Below are 17520 nucleotides of genomic sequence, written 5' to 3' on the forward strand. Positions count from 1 at the left end.
AAACAGTCGGCTTGTTTGTGTTCTCAGCAAGCATAATGGCCCGGTACATCTGAAGGATGCTATAGCATTGCTTACCTATATATCTTGATTTATTTATCTTCACAACAAAACCCAGTCCCACTTCAAAACAGTGTTGGTGTCAAGACATAAAAATTAAGCACAACTAGCACTTCTTGCTTGTTTGTCCATGATAGTCTAGCATAGTCTGTACAAGTGCTACTGTCCATGCAGACAAGTAGTTTTGGGTGTAGTCTTTATTCATATTATGATGATGTCAGCTGCCTTTTGTTTTGGTTTCTCAAGTTATATTGGTAGTTTGACCAGGAAGTTGCAGAAGTTGCGAGAGAAATGGACAGAGCAGGTAGGTTGCTGTGTTTTGATAATGAGGATTTAGTGGAAAGGGAAGGCATAATAGGGTACGTACTCAAAAAGTACTTGTGTACCTTTCTTCTTTTCTGGGGAAAATATGTGCATTTTAGATATCTGTTTACTGTTTTCCCAAACCTTAGCTGCATACAGGCAGAGGAATGATCGACTGAATTGCTAAATGTGCAACTGTCGGTCTATGCGGCACTACCATGCCATCTCCGTTGGTTTTGGACAGACATCTGAGGCTGCCCTTGAATTTCTGAAGTGCTGGAAAGAACAGCTGTGTCCCAGCCACTGCCTCACTTGGGTGAAAAGGAAGAGCATCCTCTTGAGCTATGGTTACTCCCCTGAACTCTCTCATACCTATGGAATAGTTAGGTAAAATGTGGTCTTTAACAATCCTTCTAAGTGTAGCCAGTCTACAGGTCACTGTAACAGCAAAAGTAAATGCATGTGGTGAGAAAGCAGGTATCTGAGAATAAAGTAACTAAGAATTTGGAAGACTTTCTGTCTGTACTAGGTAAACATGCAAATTATTAAGGAAAAATAAAGCAAGTGGGATGAAGTGATTAGAAAAATTGACTGAATTATTACAGCATTTTCATTTGCTACGAAACAGAAATGTCATTCTAGCTCTAGGAGACATATTTTTAACTTGGTTTCTAAGATTAGTTGTGTGTGAATATGCTGTCTTTCTTTGTCCATCTGTCTGCTAGGCCTTTTATGTTCCCAATACATGCTGAACCTGTTGGCTTCCACTTCAATAGAAAGCAGAGATTTAGAGGGTATGAAATTTCATAGATGTTCATGGCTGGGTAGAGGCCACTTAATATTTGTACAGTTCAATACTTGTGGGGAACTTCTCAATACAATATGGGGCACACTGAGATACAGGAATTCAAAGGGACCAGAGAGTGCTGTGTTACAAGGGTCCTGGGAAGGAACTAAGGGAAAAATTGAGTGGAAAGCAAGAAACAGGTACACAAAATTCATAGTAAAAAAACCCTAACTACTCTCATTGTCCACGGAACATGTTTGATGAATACTGGAGTGTAAGCAAGTATCCACAAAGTGACCACACTTTGTATGGTCAAGAAAAACTAAACAGAAGCATTAGCAACCAAGTGCTGTCACAGCCAAGCAAATATGCAGCCATCTTTTTGTGTCAACAACTTTCTGGGTATATGATCTGAGTGCCATTGCCTTTTAAATTATTTTCAGCTGCCTTACTGATCTTGAGCAACTATCATCAGCCATCCTGTATAGGTCTTCTTTCCCTCAGTTGCAGCAGTAGGCTAAGGCTTCCCAGACAGTCAAAGCAATTTAATTCTCCAGAATTGCACCTTTATGCTAGGCAATGGTGTTGAAGTCCTGGTAAGATTGTTTAAAAAAAAAAAAAAAAAAAAAAAAAAGAAAAAAAGTTTAAAGAAACATGATGAGTTTCCTCCTTCTGGAATACTATCTGTGATCATCCTGGAAGCCAGCCTCAGTGGCCTTTTGGTAAGAAATGCCAACATTACCCTTTTCCTTCACCACCTCATAGCCTTCTCCAAGATTCTATCTTCTGACAAAAGCAACCCTGTGCCCTTCAATATATGCAAGTTTTTTGAGCTCTTGATTTAGCTAATTGTCTGCCTGCACAAGATATGCCCATGTTTTTGTCTGATCTGAAAGAAACTATTTATCTGGGTCTCTGGTTAAAATGCAGTTAAGCAGTAGCAAAAATCTAAAGTTCATTGTGTAATTCAGAAAGTGAATCCAGAGAAATGAAAGGCTGGTAATGCATAATGTGTTCATATCCATAGCAAATACATATCCTATAAGAGGATGCCAGAAAGGAAAATGGAGCAACAAAAGTGAAAAATTGCCACTTGATTCAATGATTTGTCACCTGTTGACAGTTGTGCCTCTTGGCAGAAAAGTTCATTATGAATGATAAGGTGAGAGCTCAAAGCAGGACAGATAGAAGCCTTGAAGATTTGTCCTTGAAGGCTGGTGATGTACAGCATGGTTTCCTTCTTGCTGAAATGGAGGTTATTGTAGTTTAATATGACTGTTACTCTATTTTAAAATATCTGTGATCAAAAGAATTACAGAATGAAGGATGTTCATCATTAAACCATATTGTGATGATACTGGGAAAGTACAATGCTCTGTAAATATTTTTGCAAGTAAGTGAAGCTTTAGGCACTGAGAACTAATGAAAATCAGAATACCTGATATTGTAAGCCTAATTTTCATAAGGTTTACTTAAGAACAAGAAGTTTATATCAGTTGAAATATTAATCATCATAAAGGTTCATAAGAAAAATGCAGAGCAGACCAGTGTTTATGGAAACATTCATCCAGTAAAGAATTTTACATCATGTGCTCAAGAATCAGGCATTTCTGTTGTCATGTCCCAAGCAGTGGTTTCTGTTGCATCCAACTCCTTTGTTTCCCTCATATATTTTCAGTAAAAACCTTGTATGTGTAAAGTAGAATAGACAACAGCAGGGCAAACGTCTCATTGATTACATGTTTTGTTCATGCTCCCCAGGGTGATAAAAGGTGAAGTGATAGCATTTCCCTCCTCCTCACTCCCTTTCAAACAGATAAAGTGTTTTGTATGTGGGACAAGCTATATTTTTTTCTACACCATTAAGTGTGAAAAAGTACTTGGCTTAAGGACTGCCAAGTAAACAACCATTTGACCCTTCATAGGCCTTTCCTTCACAAGAAATGAAGCTTTAAAGAATGTGCTAACCTCGTGATAATCTTCTTTAAAAGGTATTTTAAATCCAAGAGAAACAAGGTAAATCTGTGTGGAAATTCTTACTGCTTTATTTCACCTTTTTGTTTAGTTACCTTATCACCAGTATATATCACTTCAACTGTTTTCTTCCACTGTCCTTGCCCTGCTGCCTTCCTGGATTGGTTGACCTTGAGTAGCTGTCCATCTTCCCTCCTGAGTTTATAAGGACACATTTGTTAACATAGAATTGCTGAAATAGAAGAGTAGACTCTGGTTTACATAGCTTGGTGCTGCTGGCTGCAGAAGCAGCTTAATGGGGAGTGCATACAGCATTGCCAAAGTCTGATGTTCTGGTTCTGGGGGCCATCTGATATTTCAGATGAGAGATGGCATCTTCAAAACTTACTGATCCTAATTTATTTCCTGTTGTTCAGCTGTGCTTCCTGTTGTGGGTGCTTCTACGCTGAAAAAGGCTACCCAGTAAAAGTATAATGTTGTCTTTATTATCAGCATTAGGCTCAGTTGTGTATGCCTAGTTATGAAATTTAGTGAAATTCTGTGACAATACCATATGCCTCCCGTTCTTCCGGAGTGTTGACAGGTTTCTCACGTGCACTTTATCTGAATGCTGTAGCTACACATAGATGGAGCAGATGGAGTTGCTCTGCTTTTAGTCAGGGAATGTATTTGCTTAGGGAAAACATGCATTTGTTGGTTTTGGTTTTTTTTTGGTTTTTTTGTGGTTTTTTTTTGAGGGGGGGAGGATGTTTTGTATGTTATTTATGGGGTTATTTCTAAGTGGATGAAAGCAGAAATGGTCAAAGAATAATCATTCAGAGAGGTATTTTGATAAGAATATTTGATAGGAAGAAGTAATAAGGTGAAGGAGATCCTACAGGATTTTTCCATGTTGTAAGTTTGACCTTCAGGTACACAGGATATAAACAGGGAGAATGGGTCTACCTCTCTTGTGTATGGCTGCCATGTGTGGATGCTTGAGTCAGGCCATGTGATTATAATCAAAGCATTTCAGTTTGGTTCTTTATCTAAACTCTAGATAACTGGTTCACTAATTGACTTACATTAAGAAATATAATCAGTTCTGGTAATGGCTTTTTTTGTCCTATGTGACTTCTCGTCTTCTTATTTTAGTAATACTTGCATAAATAGAGATATTCTTGAATATAAACCCTGATTTTTATTTTCTAAGTATCCATGAATACAGAGAAGACCAGTTATTTAAAGCATTTGATCTTCTGACCTTGTGACATCTCACCATGTCACAGGGACTAAAAGGTCAACAGTCGATGACAACAGCATTCTCTTTAAGCTGGAAAGCTTGTACTAATTGAGATCTTCCCTTACCTCTCTTACTATGATTATTTCTCTTCATTTATATATAGGCTCATGTAATTTTCTTGCTGTCATTTGTATGGTTATTTTTGATGGAACATTCTGATAGTTAGATTGTTAAAATTTGTATCTATTTCCCAATTCTGATATGAAGTTGTATTTTATACAACACATTATGTACTGTAGCACAAGTCTGAAGTAAGTTGATTATGGAAAAGACACCAGAATATAAGAATGTATAATGAAAATATATGTTGACTAAATTGATTTGGGGAACAAAACTGAAAGTGATATATTTCAAAAACCAGTATGTATTGTTGGGGGTCCATTTCAGTGCTAATTTCAAGAAGATAGGATACGGTTTAACTGATAAGACTGAGAACAAAATATGTCCCCAAATGACCAGCATGAAGGTAGAACTGACTGGAACCACTCACTTGTCACTGCATCTTGTGAGCAGTCCTCTTGCTAACATGCTGCATAGGTATTTTCTAAGACAAAAAGGATTTGTCTTCTAATGGAAGCCAGCAGAATCTACTTCTGGTACCACAGATCCCTTGGGATTTGTAAGACAGCAAGGATCAGTTAAGTCGTTATACTTCCAGAGCTGTTTGTCCACCTTCCACTCAATTTATAATAAAAGGAGTCTTCCAGTGCCAGAATAACACATTACTATTTCCAGGTTTCAGAGAAGTGATTTAGAACTGGAAGAATTGTTGAAAATGTATTAGTTTCCTCCTTCGCTCCCCATATTCATCAGTCTTTGTAGAGAAGCAAGTCCAAATCCCATTCCCAAATGATATCTTCGACCTGTCAGCTATTGTATTGTCTTTGCTGTAGCTAAATAGCAAAAGGCCTGGCCTGGGAGAGGAGTAAGCAAGTGACCTCTCCCAGGTTCTTTTAAGAACAGCAAGCACTGGGAGCAGACACCTCCTCCTCCCATGCTCTGCAGCTCTGCGCAGCAGATCGGTGGCAAAACCACTAATATTGGCTAATGGCAACGAATCTTTCTGCTGCAGCGAACGAAGAGCCAGGAATGTATTAAACACACACAAAGGGAAGAGAAAAAGCCCAGCCCAGACATGACAGTACCTTTGGGCAGTCTCCCTTCCTGCATCCTCCCTTCCAGCAGTGTCTTGAAAACTATTAAGGGGCTGACAGCAAGCAAATGCTATGCCTGCCACATAACGTTACGCCAAAACCAAAAAAATTAAGAGTCCCATTTTATATCACAAAGCTGAAATTGGACATCTTGAAATTTTGAGAGGCAGGCTTTCTAGTACATCATTAATGCTATCCATCTGCATCAGGAAATTATATAGACCTTGCTTAGAGGAGCTCCCTGTAAGACTCATTTATTGTTCACAACCTGGAGAGCTGTCCCATTACAACATTTTACCATAGATTTTAGCTTCCTGTCATCATGACAGCTGGCTTAAAAAAGTATCTGCTCTTCTCTCTTTCAGTATTTCATGTCACCTTAGGAACCTTATTCTCTCCCGTTTTACATTTCTAAAAATCTTAAAACTTCTGGAACTGGAATTCTCATTTAGCTGTAATCATTTTCTTTTTTTTAATTGAAAATCTGTGAGCAATGAAACGGTGAACTTAGAGACACTTTCATGACAATCTCTTATCTTTTCTGAGGTAAAAGGGACTGTGAATGTCCTCATAATTACTTTTGTGGATATCTTTTTAATAGCCTTGGGGACATAAACAAACATTTAATTATTAGGAAAGAAGTTAATACAATGAAGAATATCATACTAATAATGAAGCTTATAAATACATAGAACTCATTAATTGATAATTATGTTGAGAGATAAGCACAACTCAATTGATTTTGCTTTAAGCAAGTAGTTTGTGCAGGTGTTCACTTAGGAAGAGATTGTGACGAATCCTGTTATATGATTCTGTGTCAGTAATTTGTTTCTCATCCTTGATTTTAAACCAGTGTTGATTTAGTAGGGATTTTTTTGCTACCCTTTTCTTCCCAAGTATGTCTTTTTCCTTTGCATCTTATTACAAAAAAAAAAAAAAAAAAAAAAAAAAAATAGCACATGTAGTAGGAGAAAGCTTTAGAACTGACCTGCATAACATGAGAGCAAGTCAAGCAAAAGCCAGACAGGCAGAAGAGCTCTCCATGGAGCCGTGTCCACGTGGCTCATTGCACTGTGACCTGCTCAGCCCAGAGGCTGCTCTTTCATGGCAGCCCTAGCACACACCAACGAGTCACCTTAGCAGACCACAAACAAGGCTTTGCCCTGGCTTTTGTCAGCCGTGGGGGTGTCTGACCATGGGGGTAAGAAAATCTGTCTGTCTTTGGGGCACCTGCCCCTCTGTCCCCAGATCCCTTTGTATCTGCCCCAAGCGTCTTGAAGGCTATTTTGCACAAGTAGCTCACAAACACCTCCGTGGTGACCCCATGCACAAAGTCCTTTATCTCCCTAGGAAGCAGCACATAAAGAATGCATAGCTGTGCTTTCATATTGTATCAGTTTGTACTTCCATACCTCTTTTAGTAATAAAACCAATTGCTAAGCTATACATTTAGAGTTAGTTGGCCATGAGCATGGGATACAGAAAACCAGTCAAGTGCTTTGCTCCACATAACATTGGAGCAATACAGGTGGGGAAAACACATAGATTTATTTCATTCAGCTGCAGAATAAGACCTCTTTTCCCTAATTTTGAACAATTGTAGGGGTCAAGAAAGCTATTTTTTATCAAGCAATATTTATACTACGATCTCTAACTTAGTAATTTAATTTAAAGAAAACCGTCAAGTTTTATTTGGCCTCAAATATAAATCTGTAAAAACATACTTTTGTAAGCTTTTTGTGACTAACCCACAGATTTAACTTCCATGCTTTTAGGGATACTGTTTTATTTGTAAGATGTCAAATACCTTTTGGAAAATTCTTACTTAAAATGCGATGTTTAAAATGTTTGATTTTCCTCAAATTTCTTTAAAAATCACATTTCTTTTTTAAAAGTCAATTTTTCACAGTAGCATTTGCAAACCAAATAAAATGTTCTTAATATCACAGATGAGAAAATGCGTTCCTAAAAAGAGTAGATGTGTGGAAGAATGGCAAGACTTCAGGGGTGCTTTACCCAGTACACTCTGTTCTTCCCAAGCTGCCTCTTAAGCAAAAAAGAAATCTGGTGTTCCTGAGGAGAGAGAAATATCACAAAGATCCCATGAGTTCTGACTGCTATTTCTAAAATACGAGCTTGAAGATGACTACCTTATTTTCATATTTTCAGGTAAAAGGTATTAAGATCTTACAGAAGATGGACGAATGAAGAATTTGGTCTGCTCCAAACTAGGATGAATATGCTGCAAGATAGGAAAGAACTATCTTAAGGAAAAGGAGTCTGTCAGGCTGGTTTGGTAAGTCCCAAGATTATTCCACTTGTTTAGAAAAAAAGAAAGAAATAAAGGTCAGATGTAAGGAAGGACCTGAAACAAACAAACAAAAGCCAGTAAAGGATAAAAAGGGAAAAGATTAAAGTAAGCTTAATGTGTTTGTGGCATTACACCAAAACCAAAATTAGGGAAGATTTTCAGTTGGAATGCTTTGTCAGCTGGAGTCACGCTATGTCTCAATGATATAGGTGGTTTGACCTTCGGGTTCCTGGTACCAAGTGAGAGGTACTACAGCCACACAGCACAAAATCATACATCTGCGATGGGCACCCTCTGTCAGTTTGGTTTTGTTCTTAAAATGAATCATGTGATGTCTGTCTTCCCACTACGAGCAGCAGGTTGGCTGATTCCCTATCAAGTGCAGGGGATATTTTGGTAGAAAGTGTGTCATGTTGCCTGCCGTCACTGATCTAGGTAAAAAATTTTGCTGCTGATGTCTGTTGTGTGCAAATCCAATACCAATGATGGGGGAATTACCACTTTTAAGTGCTCAGCAGCATTACAGACTGACATGTGCCTGTGTAATGTACTGTAGACACGTAAATCAGTGTCATTAATTATCATGGATAACTTAAAAAAAATACCAGTCATTAGTTTATCAACAACAGAAATGCATGTACCAAGAAAATACTCTGAGATGGCATTGTGTGATATTAAAAAAATAATAACAATAATAAAATCATTAGGCAAACTACCAGCTGTGAGCTGTTTCCAGTATCAATTCAACTTTGTCAATTACATGAATATGTACATTGACTAAAAGTTTTGCCAGCTGTGTGCAGCAGAGCACTCTTTCTTTTTTGGAAGACTAAAAATAAAGGATAATATATGGTTTACAATAGCAAATTATGTAATGGGAATAGCAGTCTGGCTGTATACAGTTATTTTTGAAAAAGTGTGTATTAGGTAACAATTCTCTAAATATAATCTTGGTGGATGAATTACTTTATTGTGACAAATTTTATCCGGGGTATGAATTAAGTGTTTTGGAAGAAAGTAAGGTAAGTCTGGATGCCCAGTTTCCTTATGTTTCATATAGATCTGTTCCTCAAACAAACAAACAAAAATCCCTAAACAATATGTCTGTGCTTGCTGCTGATCCTGCAAGAAATGGATGCAACTATAAAATCCAAGTGTTACCTCCCTGTGAAATGCATGTAATATACCACTTCAGGTGGGACTGAGGGCTCTCACATAGTTACATTTTGTACTTTGTATCTACCTGGCCTGTTTTTTTGTGCTTTTGTACTTACTTGCAAAGAATTGGTCCAACTGGAAGAAAATGCAGGTGTTAAGAAAGTTTCTGGTGAAACCCACCTCCCCCATGTCCCAGAATGCAGGCACAGCTTCAGTGGTTAGATGATCACTTTCAGAGCTGAATTTAGGACTCAAAGTTTTGTCAACATTTCAAATAGAAAGAGAGTTTGATTGCAGCTGCAACAGGGCCTACCATTGCTTTAGAAATTATAAGTTCATGTTCACTGCGAGGCTTCCTTGTAAGTATGGGAATATTCTCCTAAATGTTCTGCAAAGTAGTACTAATCACGTATTTTTGTGTTGCAATGGCCACACTAAGTTTACTTAAGTAGTGTAGCAATAATTGTCTTGTGCTATTTCATCCTATCTCATTTTTTTTACTCCCTGTATATTGAACAGATGGTCTTGAGCTTTATGTAGGTGATTAATTTAACTGCACATAACAGGAGTATTTTTTTTGTGCATAAATTCCTCTTAACAAGATTTGAAATTCTTTTAGCAACCAATCTGCTTTGAAGGGGGGGCAGAATATTTTTATCTTTTCAGCTTTCCTTTTAAATACATGAAATATGCATCTTAAAATAAATGTGTCTATATGTTGTGCCAGTGGTTAGAAAAGGCTTCGGTTTCAATTCTGCTGGCTAGTAAAACTTAACAATGGTATCAGTAAACTGGAAAAGTTCAATTGTGCTGCTGAGAATTTAAGGAACTTCTGTAGATACACTATAACAAAAAGCAACATGCACGCAAGAAAGCAGGCATTGCAGCTGCACTCAGAACTATCTGCAGCATGGGTCAGAGAGTACTTGCACGGAAAGAAGAGGTGCCCTCATTGGGAGGTGTAACTGTGAGAACAAACTCTACAGAAAAATGGCAGCGGATGTTCTGCTATTACAGGGCTCACTGCATATACCTCTCTTGTTTTTCACGTAGGCCAAGAAGCATTTTTGCAGGTTTCTTATTCTGCAGTCACTGCTGACCTCATGTTCATGTGGGTTTTAATTATAAGTGATAAAATTGAAAAGTGTTTTCATTTCTCTTCACCATGATTGGTTTTCATGGGCTTATTAGCAAGAGCCGGATGTGTATTATAAAGTGATTGAAGGTGATATAATAAACAGTTGCTCCAAATTCTAATTACATTTACTTCTCTTGTATTCATGCAGCTTTTATCAGCGAGTAGTCTATTGAATGAGTTTATTTGCAAGAGCATTCATGGGATGGGCTAACGTAAGGCAGTATTTTGAAAATTTTGTGAAGATATTTCATAAACACTTTCTTGAATAAAGGCATTCCTTTTCTGTCATCACTCAATAAAATATTTGAATTTGAATGCTTGAAGTTACAGTTAAGATGTGTGTCAGGGTCACCAAGTTCAGTAGTGATACTAACAATCTGCAGGTTCTGGGGAGGATTTCAGGTCTCCAGGCACCTGTGTTGTGTCTTGTCAAAGCAGGTTTGGTTTTCAATGTTGAATCTGTACAACAAACTAATTGTACATGACCTGCAAGTTTAACCAAGGTTCATTTGTAGAAATAACCAAGCAAATGATTTCTACTACAGAAAAAAAAAAATAATTAAGAACCTTTGGTTTGTACAGAGTAGAAGGAATGAAATTTCAAATTCCATAACATCTTATTAAATTGGGTCTACTTACAATAAATCATTATTCTGTGAATGTACTCTGCTGGACAATCTCTTAGAAGCCTGGGATAATAATTAAAGATCCATAAAGTTATATAGTCAATGATTGCTACAGTAGTGTATCATCCCAGCCATAGCAGCCGAATCCAACGTATGCTGTGGAAATCCAGTATAAATGGTGTGTGTGCCTCTGTGTGTGTATAGCTATGCTAAAAGACTTCTTGCTGTGTGTTTCTTCTGTGTTTTTTAACAATGTGGGAAGGAGAGCTATTGGGAAGCTTATCTTCCTAGGAAAGGAAGGTTAATACAAAAAGAGGATTGATTCTGCAATCAGATAGGTGGCCAAGGATAACCACATATCTTGAAAAATCTGCTACTGTATTCTTTGGCTTTACTGTACATCTATTAATAGACAATCTGTGATACCTAACTACGAATACACATACCTGAGAAGAATGAAATCTTGTGAGGTTAATCCACTGTAATCCCTTGGTTGACACCTTTGCCAGCTTCTTCTTATAAGTTTTAGATTCCTCAGGCAATCTTCACATGACCTGTTTCCTTCTCCACTGATAACACTTAGAAAAAAAACAGATCTTTTCAGAAGGCAAAAATATTTGGGATTCAGTATACAGCAAAGTGTATGTATTTCAGTCTCTTTCTTCATATTTCAGATATATTTTGGGGATCATACCTAGGGGAGTTTTTCCTTTGTAGGATGACAGCCGCAAGGGGGCTTGGTGGGGTGGGATTGTGGAAAGGCATGAGCTGACACTGCACATTCAAGATGCATTTGATGTATACAGAGCCTCTTAAAAACTTGAACTCTGCATCACTTTAATGACAAGTTATCCAAATAAATGAGCAGCCTTGTTTCTCATCCTGCCCTTCACAGGCTGGCTGGTTCCTCGAGGAAACTTTCTCGCTTTCTTCTTTTCTCTGTCCCTGCCTTGCTGCTATTGCCCACTCATATAGGGAAGTATAATCCTCACGGCAGGTGACCTGTCCTGCTGATCTCCAAACAGTACCTAGCTATACAAGTACATTGTGCAGAGTGATCTCTTGCTCTCTTGATCCCTTTGGCAGGAACATGAAACAGGATCAGAGCTGTGCCCGCTGATTATTTCTTAATCATATGAGATGCCCCACTGAACTGAATTGCTACCACTCACTGTGACTCTGTATATCATCACTCGTGTGTCCTAAATTAAAATGCTTATAAAAGGCTTGGCTTGATATGTCTCAGTATGGAACTTAGCACTCTGAAAAAGCTGTAAACATTTTTTTCTGTTCTAAGGAGAAAAATATTGCATGTGATTGCTTTTTTCCTTCTGCTTATTAGCTTTTACTTTTGATGGCTTTTACTGATGTTTCTATGTAATAGCTGATTAGGCCAATTTTCCACTGGAAAATTAGCGCTTCAGGTCTGTATCTTGGCACAAGGGGTGGCATACTTGAGATGAATTGTGCACAGTGTAAGAAGTTGGTGAATCAGCAGTGAAATAGTTAATGCCTCTTGGCCTGGATTACAGTGCAGCTGGCCCAAATCAGCTCAGAACATTTGTAGTACCAAAATTGCTACAGCTCAAACCAGCCAGACTTCGAAAAGGATCAGGGTGGCCTTTTTGTTAGATGGGTAGGTTAAGATGACCAGCTTTAACTGGATGCCTGATTTAAGTGGAACATTCGTGTTTGATACAAGCCTCCTTTTATCTTAATGGTATTGGCAGAGCAGCCCATTTGTCTCAATTTCCTTTAAGGAACAGTTCTTAAACTAAACCTTGAAAGCTGCAAGTTCTACTGTACCTCAGCAAAATCATATACCTTGGACTTATTCAGTTTTCTGCACAAGGTGACTAATTTTCTGCCTTATCTATTCCTGATATGAGAGTAGAAGGGCATTAGTAGCATTGATATTTTCACACCTGGGAAACAGAAGAAAAAGCTTTCTGTTTTGCTTTTAAGTACAATAACAGGTTGTGGTATGAACTCTTGGAATGTAACATGATTTGCAAATTCCATGCGCTATCAACATGATTCTCTCTCATCCAGCCTAAATGACCAAACAGCCATAATGTTTTAAACTGTATTAATATAGCATTTTTCACTGCTTAGGAACACAAAATGCAGTGAAACCCCTAACACTGTTCTCTTTTGATGTTGAGGAATTTTGAGCTGAATAATCAACATGTTTGCAACAACTTTTGGATGAGATGATCAACATAGGACTACTTGCTGTTGTTTTGAAAATATTTTTTTTATAGCAGAAATAATACTTCAGTAATATTCTAATGTGAAATGGTTTACTTCCAATGAAGTAATTTTTTCTGTTCTGTCCATTATGGTGCATTGTTTTGAGCCTGCAGAAGCTTTGCTGATAAAGGTCTCCCTTTTGACATTGTGCTGCCAACATAGATGTCAGAGGATAGAATCACAGAATCATTTAGGTTGGATGTTCTAGTTCATTCTTCTAGAAAATTAATTCAAGCAAATTCTAGAAATATGAATTAAATACTTGTTTTACTATTTTTCTGTAGTTGTTTCTAGAACTTAAGAACATGTACATACAGAGAACTAAGCAGTATCAATACGTTGCAGGAGAACTTAGTGTTCTGCACAGGAGGGTTCAGGGACATAAGAAAGAGAGAGAGAGGCAGGCAGTGCAGTTCCTTTCTGATCTCAATAAGGTAGGCCTGAAAAAAACCCTGGTTTATTAAAACAGTTGTTTTAATAAGACTGAATTAGAAGAGAAATACAGAGAGCAAGTAATCTTACATCCCTTCAGACTTTGGCACCCCACATCCACACAGCATTGTATGGACCCTGGACTGATCTCACAGCCCACTGCTCAGATCTGTCTGTAGGCAGAAGCTCCTCCTTTTTGGTCATTCAAGCTATTAAGTGATTTTTTTTTTTTTTCAAGAAAACAACTCTATTTGTAAAGGATGCTTGCATGAGAACTGTTTGCTGGACTTTCAGACAAAAGCAAGGGGTGTCGTGGCCAGCAGTGCCACGGGGGAGCTGCGGGCCAGGTGTAACTGTGACAGTGAGGTGGCTGGGACTGTCCTGCAGCTGAGGGGTTTGTGCAGCACAGCACGAGCCTGGGCAAGAACAGGTTCAAACTCTTCTGGAGCACAAACGCCTCAGTGTGCAACGCTCTCCAGTCAGGATCAACACATTCCAGGCCTTGATTCACCTGCAGTTTAGCTTTCCCAAAGATACCATAAATTACAGATTATATTAAAAACATACGTGCAGAAATGGTCTGTTGGAGATCACTGATGACTCAAATATGGAGCCTTCCGCAAGGCTCCCCAGGCACTTGCTCTGCTGTGGCACAGGTGAGATTTGCCATATGGAACTTGTATTCGGTTACAGTACGCAAAAGCATCCTGGGCCACTGAGTCATTTCATAAATCTGGAAGTCAGCTTTTCTCATACATAGCTCTGCATATCAAGGAAAATGCAAATTTCCATCAATACACAGGTCCCAGCATGATGAGAGTGATTCTGAAGAAGATGCTTTTGAGATTCAAAGAGTATTTCCTGACAGAGAAAGAGAATGTGAGTGTATACACTGTACAGGATATACTGTTCTGTATAGAATTTCCTTTTTCTGGTGAAGGCTTCCAAGAAATCAGACTCTTTCTTTGTTTGGTTTGGGTTTTTTTTTGGGTGGTTTGTTTTTTTTTTTTTTCCTTTTCCCCCTAGGGAATTAAACTGGGGCTAGAGCAATATGTATTGTCAGTATTTTCCTTTCCCTCCAGTTTCCAAAAGAAACACAACCCAAACCAATTTTTGGTCTTACAAGTTTTCAAAATTTTTTGCAGAAAACCTTACAATTCAGAAGCTGTGACTAAGCTATATAGCATCTGACTGATGGATATACCTTAATAGACAGAATTTTGAATACTTGTTACCTATCTGCAAATAAAATTACAACCTATACCCAGTGAGTTCCTTAGGCTTGAAATGGGTTGAGTGGATGATATGCTTCTACTCGTCAGGTAAAGAAGGCTGAAGTATCAGTTAATAATGAATTATGTTCCTTTTTATAGATGCCTGCCTCTCTCTTTAGCTGGGAATAGCAGAATCCATAGATGCTCTGAATTTCTGCTTTAGTACTGCTGTTCAGAGGCATGAAAAATGCCACGGACAAACTCAGCCCTGCATATATCTGGACCCTAGGTCTATTGCAAATTTTTGCCAGGGTTTGTTGCTATTCTTTGTATGGATCTATTTATAAAGCTTTCATTATCTTACTGATTTAGTGGAGCTGTACCTGTTTCTGTGAGAGCTGAATTTGGCTCTGTGACTTCAGATGGAGACAACTGAACAGAGTTCACCCAGGCTTGGCCAGGTGGTTCCCCTTTGACACTGCCACAAAGGTCCCACTTTGATTATGCAATGCATAGACTGCACACAAAATGAACTGAGTCATGCCAAGGTTTTATAAACTTTGCTCAATAATTAAGTCCGACATACCTCTTCGCCAGCAGGTAGCAAAAACAGCTGTCTTGGAGAAGAGATCGGCTCAGATATCAACTTTACTTTTAAAAGGTATGTGAATATAAGCTGAATAAATGAAATACTTTAGGTCAGTCGTGTGTTTTTTCATGGAAAGGGTAGGTTTGTCTTGTGTTGCTTTTTCCATAGTATTTTAAGAGATTTTAAGTAGTTTATCAAGGCAAATGTCTAATGGTTTGTTAGGTTGGTTCTTAAAATCTCATGAAACTGCTGATTTTATTGAACATTTAACAACTCATCACTTGGGTTAAAACACTGTAATACAGATGGGCACCCACTGATGGTATTAAAGCATGAAAACATTGCTGATATTTAGGGACACCATTTATTATCGTTTTACAGACAATATACTTCCAGGCAAACTAATTTCGACTGGCACTGATGTGTTCAGAAAAACTGACATTGTGTCAACCTATTATTGCAAAAGATGTTTCCAATTTTTGGCTAGCTATCTCACATTTTCCACATTTTACAGCTGTAAACAGCAGGCATATGGGTTAGACTTCTGAACAGCCTAAACGGAAGAGAAATGGTTTGACTCCTAGACAGCATTGATACAGAAGAAGGTGAAACACTTAGTTTGTCATCACAAGCTAGCATTGCTGAGAATTGAAGTTATATAAGGTTATGATGATGCTCACTTTGGCCTATGTCAATGATCAACTCTAAAAATTTCTCCTTTTCAACAGAACTCTGTCAATTCTTGAGTTTGGCTTAAAGAATAAAGATCTTATGGCATAACTGTTCCTTTCTAAAAGCAGATCTTCTCCTTCTTCCTCCACCTTCCCATATAAAAGTCATACCGGGGAGACTGACATGCGCCCAACTTGCCCACCCTGTTCCCTAAGGGAAGATCTGCACCAGTAGTTAAGACACTGAAATAAGGATTCTTGTATCTCTGTTGAAAATAGAAATGAAGGAAACTCTTCAAACTTGGAATCACAATCCCAAATCTGACTTAGATAGGGAGAAGAAACATATACTAGTGGTTCAGGAGTGCTTTTGTATGGTGAATTTTGTTTAAAAATGTAAAAAGCACTATTTCTGTGTTTAGCACTTTAAACAGAATTATACATTTAATTTTAATTTTCAAGAACTAGTTATGACCTTTTTAAAGGAACTAGTTGTGCAGTGTTTAGTTGCAGAACTGTTTTTGAGGGATGTCAATTATAGTCTTTTATGTTGAATTTTCCCATGCTCAAAGATGGATAAAAATAAAAAAAGCCTTGAAATACACATTTATATTAAATCCAGTACAAACTCACTAGCAGGAGTAATGGTTTGGGAAGTCCGAGTGAAGGAACTGACCCTGTGTAGCAGTAAGTGTCCCAAGTCTTCATTTCATGTCACTATGGAATTTCAACAAATTATACCTGACTGCCCTCAAAGGGTCCCCCATGCTCATCTCTCTGGTTTTCTCAGTTTTTGTGCTTTTCCCCTTTTTTCTAGCCCATGCATGATTTGGCTATTTTCTAATGTACTGGGAGAATGGAAATGTATTGTGAAGATTTTAGTGATGACCCTTACTACTTATTTGCAGTAAAAATTTCTCTGGCAGTCTGGAGGAAATTGAGAATCCCCTGTGACTCTGAAGGAGGAGGGAGCATTTGGAGTTGAGGACTGCTGATCTGTATTCCTGTTAGCATTTCTGTTAGGTTTCCCAGCTCTTCAGTTTGGTTGTAGCCCAGGAGCCACTGTTCTTCATCCCAGGGAGTCTTTCCATTACCTTCTATCAGTATTTGATAAGGTTTTTTTAGACTTAAGAATAACTGTGCCTCCTTTTGATGTCTATTACTAGTGTGATAATCCATAGGCACCAAAGTTCAGCTTTGGAAAGGTATCACTGCATGAATGAGCTTGCTTGAAATTTCAGAGGTTCCTGGGAGAAAATAATATGCTATCTCCATGCCATCTATTGTATCTTTCAAAGAATGTTTAGGTAAAATTTTACTTCAAAAATCAGATATTTCACAGCTAACGTGAATTGAATGAAATTTTTATGGCTACCAACAGAGACCATCAAGTTCTGTTATTGTGTAATCTGTAAATGAAGGAACCCTATCAAGGGCATAATTATCTGTCTTCTTTAATTAAACGGCAGTATCGTGCACAAATACAACTGCTATAAAAATAACCCTGTAGAGAACCAGTACGGTTTGTATTAGTGTTCTGATGGCTTCATGTGAAACATTTTCCAATCTCA

General features: G+C 38.0%; 1 long non-coding RNA gene across 1 annotated transcript in view; it reads left to right on the forward strand.

The window, feature by feature from the left end:
* LOC308059533 overlaps window positions 1-16380 on the forward strand; it is a 42587-nt gene extending 26207 nt beyond the window's left edge. Inside the window, exons 1-2 of the long non-coding RNA XR_013926284.1 lie at window positions 1-7046; window positions 7086-16380. The exon at window positions 1-7046 is cut by the window's left edge and continues 26207 nt beyond it. This is a non-coding gene — a long non-coding RNA (uncharacterized lncRNA). The remainder of the gene's footprint in view (window positions 7047-7085) is intronic.
* The last annotated feature ends 1140 nt before the right edge of the window (window positions 16381-17520 follow it).

The sequence above is a fragment of the Falco punctatus genome (genome assembly GCF_963210335.1).
Source record: "Falco punctatus genome assembly, chromosome: 2".
Lineage (NCBI taxonomy): Eukaryota > Metazoa > Chordata > Aves > Falconiformes > Falconidae > Falco > Falco punctatus.